Here is a 7,381-nt window from a genome sequence, read left to right as displayed (position 1 = left end):
ATAAAATGACTTTAACACTTGTAAATAAAATAGCTTACTGCTGAACAACCAGTGGGTCAGAGAAATCAAAATGAAAATCAAAAGATTCATGGAATCAAAAGAGAATGAAGACATGAATGATCGAAATTTGTCAAACACACAACATTCAGTATTAAGAGGGAAATTAGGACCCGGAGAGATAGCACAGCGGCGGCGTTTGCCTTGCAAGCAGCCGATCCAGGACCAAAGGTGGTTGATTTGAATCCCGGTGTCCCATATGGTTCCCCGTGCCTGCCAGGAGCTATTTCTAAGCAGACAGCCAAGAGTAACCCCTGAGCACTGCCGGGTGTGGCCCAAAAACCAAAAAAAGAAAAAAAAATAGGGAAATTATAGGTTTGCAAAATTTATCAGAAACGATAAGACCTATATAAATAACTTAATAAAACAGAATGATAACTTGCAAAATGACCAAAAATGTGAGCTGAAAATAAGCAGGAGAAAGTAAATAATAAAACTTAGATCATAAATTAATGAACTGGATACTAAAATAAAAAAAAAGATCAAAAAAAGCAAGAGCTGGTTCTATGAAAAAAAATTGATGAACCAGTAGTAAGATTCACAAAGAGAGAAACTTACAAACCTTAATCTGGGGGAGGATGCAGGTGGGAAAGGATCCCAGACAAGATCCTGAGGTGAGGTGAGGCAAGGCTCCTGCAACTGCACTTGACTCTAAACCCCGGCTCCCACTGAGTCGCCCCAGCTCAGCCATGATCTCGGTGATTCTCATCTTCAACAGCCATGGGAAGCCACAACTCTCCAATTTCTATCAGCCTTTCAGTGACAATACACAACAGCAAATCATCAGAGAGATATTCTATTTGGTATGTAAGAGAGATGGAAATGTTTGTAATTTCTTTGAAGGAGGATTATTATTTAGAGGGACTGACAACAAGATAATTTATAGACATTATGCAACATTATATTTTGTCTTCTGCGTGGATTCTTCAGGAAGTGAACTTGGATTTTAGACTTTTAATTCATGTATTGTTGGAAACACTGGACAAGTTTTTTAAAAATGTTTGTGAAGTGGATTTAATTTTCCATGTAGATGATGTGCGGAAATAGTGATGGGGAAATGGTTTTGTAGATCAACATGAATGAAATTGACACACAAATTGATGCACAAAACAAATTGGAAAATCTGAGGCTGGCTTTGGTTATATTTAATGGCATGTTAACAAAGGATACATTTCAATTGAGGCAGAAATAAGAAAATAAGTATAGTCTGATTATATATTAATAACTCTAACATAACTAAATATTTTAAAGTTATTTATATAACCTGAAGCTAGATAGTAAACAAGAAATGCTAAAAATAGTACACATTAATTAGATTTTGAGAATGCAATGCTCAATTCAAATATTGTCAATGCAAGATCTGTTCCTAATTTTTTGTTAAAGCATAGGGTATCTGTATTTAAAATATTGTTTTAGAGAAATAAATCACTCTATTCATGTTCACTTTTATTACTAAAGTGCAAGAAGAAGTATAAGTTCACATATTTCATTAAGTTTGTTAATGTAGAGGAAGCTCTTAAAATAGTCCTTATGTTCAGTGTAATAATGACAGGAATTCTGTTTTAATGCATGTAACTGTTACCTTGATTTATCAGCAATACTATTTTGCATAAGTGGATATTTCTGTATCTTCCTCATACATAAAATTAAAAATACGTATTTTAAAACATTTCTCATATTTCTCAGTAAAAAATATTTGTTCCCTCTTCCTAAATGAAAACATCATGCTTACTGAAAATGTCCAATAAAAACACTAAACATTGATTGTTAGCAATATAGTATTTTAAACTATCTTTAATTGGTCATTTAAGTGAACTTGATGTGTATGTAATTTAATAAACTTAAATAGAATCAAATAACTCATGCTGGGTCTGATATGGGCTGAGGGCTTAGATCTTGAACAAAAAGAGTAGTACTTGAACACTTTAGCATGTGGATCCCAAAAGAAGATAGATGACAATTAAAAAAAATAACATGAAAAAATGTGTTCCATATTAATGATAGGATAATGGTATTTATTTGCCTGTTCATTATAACAATAAGGTAAGAGATACAGTAAAATAACATAAATTTGAAGAAAGCCTTACTTCTTTTACCTAACTTAATCACTTAATGGGAATATCTGTAAGGAAATACAATAAATTGAGATTTTTCAATCCCTATATAGTCTTACTACATACCTTACTGTAAAAACACAGTACAAAAAAAAAGCCACATCTATCCCCCACTTTTTTCTTTATTTTTCTCTATTTTTCATCTTTTAATTATATTTATAGCTCTAGATATGGGCTTCCTCTTTTTTACAGAGTCATAAAACATGAATCATCTTGTTCTACTTCATACTTATGTCATCCTACAAATTGAGAAAAAGAAAAATAATGTGAATGGGACCCAGGGGCCAAGCAGTCTTAGAATCATTGAATGGAAATAAAAAATGGTCAAATATAAATACCCAAACTAATGTTAATGACATTAGAAACAAGAGAACCAAACTATTACAAGCTATACACAAAATGAATGATCTTGTCACATTAGCAGTCCAGGGGGGTTAGGGTGGAGGTATCAGAAGCATTCAGTGAACTATGGTAGAGGGAGGTCAACATCTGTGGTAGGAATGATACTAAACCATTGAAGCTATGCTCCTGAAATACAACTGTGAAAAACATAATTTACATTGGTTTCTATAAAAAAATTAAAAATTACTTTTTTAAAGTATAAAAACACAGTACATACACATCTTATAATAAAAAAGCCACAAAAATAGATTTCAAGATGGCATACAAAGTTGAAAAAAGTGTTCTTTTAAGCAAGTGATGAAAGAGAAAGAAGTGAGTTGATCAGACATAATTTAGTGAAATACAGTCAAGATATCATTTTAGATGTATCACATATCTGTATATAAGTGAAGTGTTTTGCACTATATACATATACTCAAATTTATTTTCGTGCATGTTGAAAGCATACTATTATTGAGGCTTAAAATGTTTTTATTGTGGGAATCCATAGTCAGTATGCTCAGAGATTACACTTGGCAGTGATCGCGAGATCATCATACCAGATGCAAAAAGAAGTACTAGGTCAGCTGCATGCAAGACAAAGCTTTACTATATTATTTCTCCAGATACAGGCAATTTTCATAGGGTTCTATCAAAGAGTCTATACGTAATACTCACTTTTTTCTTTAATAAAAGTCTGAAAATATTATGAGTCTAATCAGAAAGTCAATATTTATTTTTAAAATGGTCCCTTAAAATATTTATATTTCTGTCTTTGAATATTTAGACTGTTCACTGGCAGATTATTATTCATGAAAATAATGAAAAAAGTAAAGGAAAGAGTTTGAGTACACAGTATTATCTCACATATAAGTTTTAATCAGAAACACTGTACACTTCAGACTTTGCTTTAACATGTGTACCCAATTTTGAAAAAAAACCTAATATTGTGCAATAATCATAACTTATGTTCACAGCAATATAAAAAATAGCATGATAGTAATAAAACTATATTCTAAATAAATGATGACTGAGGCTATACTAAATTTAAAATAATAACTTTTGCAAATGATAAAGTCATTATTATTAAATACCAATTACTTAGAAAATAAAGGACAGAGGTAAATGTATAATAGTCAAATTTTAAGATAAAAATTGTATATCTAAGTGTAAGAAATTAAAGATTGTTTTATATCATCCACTTTACACAAAAGTTAATTCAAAATGGATTAAGAACCTTGAGATTAAACCTGAATCCATAAAATTTATTGAAATAAAAGGCAGAACTCTCAAGTCTCCAAGAGGTTTTCAATGAAAGAATGACAATGGCAAGAGCTATGGCATCAAATTTGAATAAATGGTACTATATCAAATTAAAAAATATATTCTGTATGCCAAAAGAAACAAGGGCTAAAATTATAAGAAAACTAATAGAATGGTATACAATTTTGTACTCAACACATCAAATAAAGGTTTGATATCTAAGATATCCAAAGTACTCACAAAGGTTAACTCCACATAACCTAAAATCACTATCAAAAAATGGGAAGAGGAAATGAGCAGACACTTCTCTGAGTAAGACCAATAGATGGCCAACAAGCACATTAAAAAATGCTCAGCACTTATTATTAGGGAAATACAAATCAAGACAATACTAAGATATCATCTTACATCATTGATGATGGGGCATATCAAAAATACTGAAAACAATGTCTTGGCAGAGATTTGGTGAGAAAGACACTCTAATTCACCACTGGTGGGAATGCTTCCTGCTGCAACTCCTATGGAAAACTATTGAGGGTACTACATGAATTCAAAATTGAGCTGTCATATAATCCATAAATCCAACTTTTAGGTATCTATCTCCAAGACAAAATAACATTCATCCAAAAGGATGTGTGCACAATGCTATTTATTGCAGCACTCAATGCAATAGCTACGCCTTGAAATTAACCCAGATGACCAAATAACAGATGAATTGATCATGAAGAGGTGGTGCATATATGCAATGGAAAACCACATAGCTATAAGGAATTATACAATCATGCAATTTGTATAAAAATGGATAGAACTGGAATATATTATCTTAAATGACATAAGCCAGAAGAAGAAATAGAGAATGATATCACTTATATATGGTAATTAGAATAACTGCATGAAGAAACACAATGCTCTATTTAGACCAGTGGAATTTTTCTCAAATTCTTCAGTGAGGAGAAAGAAAGATTCTGAGTGGAAGGGGAGAAACACAATTTATGTTGGATGGGTAGTGTTAGTGTCTGGAGTTGAAGGATGACATCACACAATTGACATAAAGCAAAGCAAAGCTTTATTCTATCTACGCTACAAGCTGGCTACCCAGAGTCACGTCCTGGAAAGGTGACTCTGCCCAGTAGTCATAGGCCAGGTTATATAGGACAAGAAGCTGGCAGTTGGTTTTCTCTTGTTGTTGTTGATTTGGGGGCCACACCCGCTGTGTTCAGGGGTTATACCTGACTTGCACTAAGAAATAACTCCTGACTCAGGGGACTCTATGAGATGCCCAGAATCAAACCCAGGTCTGCCCCAGGTCGGTTGTGTGCAAGACAAATGCCTTCCTACTGTGATATCACTCCAGCCTCAAGAAGAAGGAAGTCTTGACCATTAAGTGGATTGGCAGTTGGCCAGAGTGGTATATTGTGATTTATAAAAATATATCAAAATTGGGATCTTCATCAGTATTGTTGAGATAGAAACTTAACCTTAGGGGCTGGAGCGATTGTACAGCTATAGGTAGTTTCTTAAGTGGATTTCATTGGCTTGGGTTTTTAAGCTTGCATCTATTTTGTTTAAAGTTATGACAAGGGCTTGAATTTTTATTGAAGGACCTTGGAATTTCTTTACACAAATTTTTACTTTCTCTCTTCCAACAGCCAAGATAGAATATATTGATGCAATAATTTATGCAATGGAGGTTTTAATAGTGTTTTTTTTGTTATGTTAGTTTGTAAGGATCATGAGATGCAAAAATATGGGCTGAATACTCTGACTTAGCACTACAAATTTATGAAGTACTTTCTAAAATGTGTAAAAAAAAACAACAAATGATTTTTTTTTCAATTACTACACATGGTCAAGCAAAGAATTTGAGAATGGTGTTCTGCCATCCACTACTGGCTCTAGGCCAGAAGAGCCTCTATTTGTTTCACTAGATAATCAAGGCTTGGAAAACAAAATTATTATTGGACAATCAGAAGCTGAATGAGAAAGTGGATCTGTAAAATTATCATCCAATCCCCTCCCATCACAGCTCTTTAGAGAGGGTAGCATGGATTCACTCCCCCACAATAGATAATTTTTGGAGATTGGGATTAATACAAAATTGAAATCTCCCACAATGACTATTTCTTAGACACATTGGCACTAATAGAGAATCAGAACAAATTCTTCCCATTGAGAAAATAATCACGATAGCCAGTTCTAACAGAAGTTGGCACTAATACAGAATCAGAAACAAATTTACTCCATCAGGAAAACAATTGAGCCTCAACCTATGTGATTTTAAATATGGATTATGACATTCAGTTTAAGAAAGCATGCTTTCTGAAGAGAACCAGAGTATGGTTCTCTTTCTTCATTTTGTGTTGAATACCTTGGTACCTGTTGCGAATTGGATTTACCAAGTCTTTAAAACTATAGCAAAAATCTGTTTGTGTTTTAGTATTTACAGTGGAAAATATAGGTGTCCTAAGGGGCAAAGGAAAAAAATAATAGCCTAAATATTACTGAAAGGATGGTTTCAGAAGTCATGTTGTCTTATGAGAGGCTGATAGGATAAGGGGAATTCACAAAAGTTAATAAACAGGCAAAAAACTATTCCTTGTTGTTTTGAGACTGATCAGGGAACTTGCTTTGAAGACCTGGCAAAAATTTGAAACTGAAACCAAGTACAAGGGTAGATATATTAATATTATTCAGGGAGCTATGGAAACATGATCAGATTTACTGAGAAAATTAACAGAAGCAATTAAAAGGTTCTGACAAAAAACCTTATCCTTTGATAATGCTAATGAATATCATCAGGCTATATTATGTCCCATTAGAGAGAAAGAAGATGTCATGCAATTTTTACATGCTTGTAGAATTTTAGAATTTATAATTATCCACTTCTGATTCCAAATGTAATTTACAATTATACCATCCACCCCTCATAGCCACACTTTTAACAATATATGAAATTCAGATACAAACTCTGGTAATCAGATCAGTGTCTTTCACCCTAGGAAATCGCTTACTTTTGCCCAAGGTGTGGAAAGTAATTTCATTGGGCAAGAAATTGATTTAATTCCTTATGGTCTCTCTGGCAAATGGGGAGCAGTTTTAACCCAATTCATAAGTTCAAGTCAGATGCTTTAAGTGTGGCAATAAGAAAACATTTTAAAAAACAATGTAGTTTGCAACATATTTTTGTACTGGCTCAAGGATCTGGCCCTTCCAGAGCAAGAGTTATTCAACCTGCCTCAGCAAACTTGGTAAGAGGGCATTCCATGGCCTCTCAAAATAAGGGAACCTTTTCATCAATAATACAGTTTTCCTGCACAAAGACTGGGACACATGAAACATCTTTTTCTGAATGGAACTTGTGAATATTTAGGATAAAAAAAGTTATCAAGTAATTGAAGTCTTTTACCTGATTTAATGGCTGTAAATTCTTTGATAATTGCAAAGGGAATGTTGCAGGAGAATTTCTAAAAGACTGGCCTTTCATAGTAATTGACTTAAAAACTGTTTTTATAAGGCCAGAGCAGTGGCGCAAGGCATAAGGCACACTAGCCTAGGATGGATCATGG

The 7,381-nt window shown here is 33.2% G+C and overlaps 1 pseudogene; it reads left to right on the top strand.

The window, feature by feature from the left end:
- Nucleotides 1-746: 746 nt before the first annotated feature.
- Nucleotides 747-4,522, top strand: LOC126007097 (AP-3 complex subunit sigma-1-like; annotated as a pseudogene).
- The last annotated feature ends 2,859 nt before the right edge of the window (nt 4,523-7,381 follow it).

Source organism: Suncus etruscus, chromosome 4 (genome assembly GCF_024139225.1).
Source record: "Suncus etruscus isolate mSunEtr1 chromosome 4, mSunEtr1.pri.cur, whole genome shotgun sequence".
In the NCBI taxonomy this organism is placed as follows: Eukaryota; Metazoa; Chordata; class Mammalia; order Eulipotyphla; family Soricidae; genus Suncus; species Suncus etruscus.
Note: the sequence above shows the minus strand (reverse complement) of the source record. Positions and strands in the feature narration are given on the sequence as shown.